This window comes from Rattus norvegicus, chromosome X (genome assembly GCF_021556685.1).
Source record: "Rattus norvegicus strain SHRSP/BbbUtx chromosome X, alternate assembly SHRSP_T2T, whole genome shotgun sequence".
Taxonomy (NCBI): domain Eukaryota; kingdom Metazoa; phylum Chordata; class Mammalia; order Rodentia; family Muridae; genus Rattus; species Rattus norvegicus.
The window spans coordinates 39,044,309-39,048,768 of record NC_141554.1 but is presented as its reverse complement, the minus strand read 5'-3'; the positions used below and the strand labels follow the sequence as shown (position 1 = coordinate 39,048,768).

General features: G+C 46.5%; 1 pseudogene; it reads right to left on the bottom strand.

The window, feature by feature from the left end:
• Positions 1 to 622: 622 nt before the first annotated feature.
• Dnd1-ps1 (DND microRNA-mediated repression inhibitor 1, pseudogene 1) lies at positions 623 to 2,739 on the bottom strand (annotated as a pseudogene).
• Positions 2,740 to 4,460: the final 1,721 nt, after the last annotated feature.

The following is a 4,460-nucleotide window of genomic DNA, read 5'->3' as shown; positions in this document are numbered from 1 at the left end:
AGTAGTGGTATACCCGCCATCCCAGCAGGAAGATGGAAGCAAGAGGATTAGGGGTCTAACGCCATCCTCAGCTACACAGCAAGTAGGCACCAGCCTGGGCTGCATGAGACCCTTACAACAACAACAACAACAACAACAACAACAACAACAACAACAACAACTCTACAGCTCTCACCTTAAAGGGAATAAGAGATTGTTTATCCTTTTTTTATAACCAACCAGGGTTTTAATATAAATAAAACCGGTATAGGAAAATAAGAACCATATTAAGTTCAAACCAGTGACCAGTCACGGTGGGAGGAAGGGCTCTTTGGTTCAGCCAGTTCTCCAAATAAAATCACAGATACATATTAAGCCCCTGTGTGGGTGTGGTGGATATTTGTCAAACAGGGAATTGACTAAGGATAGTAGGTCAGAGGTCTAATCAGACCCTGGATTCAGTGGGGGAGGGCAAGGTTCCTCACAACTAAAGTAGCACTTAGGTGTGACAGGGTCCTGTCCCAGCAGGGAAAGCTGTCACCAGACCTTCTCCTTGGGATAAGTAGTGGCTGCCCAGGCCTGCTGGGCTGGGGGGTTTGCACAGGCTCTGCTTCCCCATTAGGGTACCTGTAGGAAGAAGGGGTTACTGCTTTACCACAGAACCTGCTTCAGCCCTAGGAGATCATAAGCTGGTCCTAGATTCACTCAGTGTTTCCAGCAGCTGTGCAGATACAGCATCCTTGGCCACCTCATGCCCATCCTGCCAATCAGAGGTCAGCACAACTCAAATGAGGCCACTGAAAGGCACTGGATGCCCAGGGATCATAAGTATCAAAAGCGATGCCAGCCGGCAGGCCCTGTTCCTAAACACTTGGTAAGGAACACTGGGCAGCCTAGCTTCATCTGTTGACACAGCTGTTGCAGAGTAGCCCGAGCCCCTTGGGACCCCAGCTTGTCCCTGGTCTGGGCTAGTTGGCTGACATCTGGCCTTAGAAACCGCAGTGAATCTGATGCCCCAACATATAAAAAAGACACGTGCTCCACTATGTTCATCGCAGCCTTATTTATAATAGCCAGAAACTTGAAAGAACCCAGATGCCCTTCAACAGAGGAATGGATACAGAAAATGTGGTACATCTACACAATGGAATATTACTCAGCTATCAAAAACAACGACTTTATGAAATTCGTAGGCAAATGGTTGGAACTGGAAAATATCATCCTGAGTGAGCTAACCCAATCACAGAAAGACATACATGGTATGCACTCATTGATAAGTGGCTATTAGCCCAAATGCTTGAATTACCCTAGATCCCTAGAACAAACGAAACTCAAGACGGATGATCAAAATGTGAATGCTTCACTCCTTCTTTAAATGAGAAAAAAGAATACCCTTGGCAGGGAAGGGAGAGGCAAAGATTAAAACAGAGACTGAAGGAACACCCATTCAGAGCCTGCCCCACATGTGGCCCATACATATACAGCCACCCAATTAGACAAGATGGATGAAGCAAAGAAGTGCAGACTGACAGGAGCCGGATGTAGATCGCTACTGAGAGACACAGCCAGAATACAGCAAATACAGAGGCGAATGCCAGCAGCAAACCACTGAACTGAGAATAGGTCCCCCGTTGAAGGAATCAGAGAAAGAACTGGAAGAGCCTGAAGGGGCTCGAGACCCCAAAAGTACAACAATGCCAAGCAACCAGAGCTTCCAGGGACTAAGCCACTACCTAAAGACTATACATGGACTGACCCTGGACTCTGACCCCATAGGTAGCAATGAATATCCTAGTAAGAGCACCAGTGGAAGGGGAAGCCCTGGGTCCTGCTAAGACTGAACCCCCAGTGAACTAGATTGTTTGGGGGAGGGTGGCAATGTGGGGAGGGTTGGGAGGGGAACACCCATAAGGAAGGGGAGGGGGGAGCGGGATGTTTGCCCAGAAACCGGGAAAGGGAATAACACTCGAAATGTATATAAGAAATACTCAAGTTAATAAAAAAAAAAAGAAATGTAAGTAAAGAAATATATCTAATAAAAATTAAAAAAAAAAAAAAAAAAAAGAAACCGCAGTGAGGGACCCGCAAGCTGTTGGCGGAAGTGCTGCTTCAGGTCTGGCTTGAGCCACTTCACAGCCACCTACTCTCCACCGAGGCGTGACCGCCCTTCTACCAGAGCCATTTTGGCCATGGCAGCAGCTCAGTGAGTGCTAAACTTGAGCAGTGCAATTTGAGAGAGCTCAGACCCAGTGCTCTGTAGCAGCAATGTCTCCTGCAGGCAGGGATCGAGCGGTTGCAGGGCGAGCAGTAGGTTCAAGCTAAGAGGGAGCATGTCCACCGTCAGCTCGCACTTCTCGGTACTTCGCATACCAGGAGCTGGCAAGAAGGCCGCAACTGGTGGTTGTGCAGCGTAGCAATGGAAGCCTGGGCACCGCGCCGTGAGCTGTAGCGCGCATAGGCAAAGCCGCGGTTCAGGCCACTAAAGGTCATCATTAGGCGGAACTCATAGAGGCGTCCCACGCGCTGGAAGAGTGGGATCAGCTGGTGCTCGTACACATCCTGCGGTAGTCGTCCGATAAAGACCTCGGACCCTGACGGTGGCCGGCTGCCCACCCAGCCTGAGGGTGGCCCGCCATACTTCCTTTGCCCGTTGACCTGCACCAGGCGGATGCCAGTCTCTCTTATCCACGCCTCTAGGGCTGCCTTGTTCTCTGGATTCACCCTCTCACACCATTGCACACACTCCCGTTTGGACTGCATAGTTTCCCCAAAGTCTTGCAGTTCCCTCTTTAGAACTTCCTTGGGTTTCTGCCTCTGGAAGATTCCCTGAGATTGTTTATCCTTAAGCCAAATGTGAGTGTGGTGGTTTGAATAAGGATCGCCCCCATAGATTGTGTGTTTGAATGCTGGGCCCATGGGGTGTGGCACTATTAGGAGGTGTGACCTTGTTGGAGTAGGTTTGCCCTTGTTGGAAGAAGTGTGTCACTGTGTGGGTGGGCTTTGAGGGTTCCTATGCTCAAGCTATGCCCACTGTAGAAGATAGTCTCCTTCTGCTGCTTGCAGATCAAGATGTAGAACTCTTAGCTCCTTCTCCAGCACTGTGCCTGCCTGGTTGTTGCCATGTTCCCACCATGATGATAATGAACTAAAATGTAAACCAGCCCCAATTCAATGTTTTCCTTTATAAGAGTTGCCATGGTCATGGTGTCTTCGCAGCAACAAAACCTTAACTGAAATACATGGTTAACCTTGTTACAGAAAAAAGAAAGTCATAAATCAAGGCATTTACAAAGTACATTGGTGGTGGCCATGGGTAGGTGGTTACAGCAATTAGTAGAAGCTCTGTTATAGGTTTCAAGTGCTAGCTGATAACATTCTTGGCTTTTGAATTGGTGGAGGTTACTAGTTTATTAATAATATAATTTTAGGCTCACTAGGTAAAGACATGTTCTACCAAGCCCAACCATCTGAATTCTAGTTCTAGAACCCACAAAGTAGGTGGAGTGACTCCCACAAGTTGTGCTCTGACTTCTACATGTAAGCCATGGCATGTGAGTGTATGCAAATATACACACACATTAATTTTTAAGATTTATTTTTATTAATGTGTATAGTACATGTGGGTGACTAAGGAAGCCAGAAGAGGACACCAGATCTCATGGAGCTGGAGTTACAAGCAGTTGTGAATCTTTGGGCATAGATGCTGGAGACCAAACTCAGGTCTCTTGAAAAAGGACCAAGTACTTCTTAACTGGTGAGCCATCTCTCCAGCTCCCGTAAAATATATTCTAAAGGTTTGATTAGTCAAAAGAATTTAATGTCAGGCACAAGAATGGTCAGTGAATGCCTTTCACAGGGACTAAAAATAGCCTGAAATATTATTTGGCTATTATCCGCAACAGTCTAACTCCGCACCACCATGGCTCAATCATGTGACTTGGAAGAGTCTTTAATACAGGTGCAGCTTTTACCTTTTCTGGGAATTGCAATTTACACAGATGGCAGTGCTTCAGAGATATTTCTCCCAAGCTCTGGTATGGTTTGGAGAACAGTTCGGAGGAATAGTGGCTTAAAATTTAGAAACGATCTTCAGAGAGGGCTTTTATTATTTATTTGCTTTTAAAAGGAGAGTCTCATGTAGTAGTTCAAGTTGGCTTCTAATTTATTATGTAGACAAGGATGACCTTGAACTCCTGACTCCCTTACCTTAACTTTCAAAGTGCTAGGATTACAGATTTTTCCACCATGCCCAGTTTCCAAAAATAGAGAACTTAAAAAAAAAGCATCTCTCTCACCTCCCCCTCCCTCTGGCCAGAAGCAGACATTGGATCCCTGGAATTCAAATTAAAGGTATCTATGAACTGCCCAACCTGAGTGATGGGAATTGAACTCAGGTCCTCTGAAAGAGCAGCAATCGAGCAGCAATCACTTTTTACTGCTGAGTCATCCCCTTCCCCCCTTTTTGACTCCCTTCAAATTCA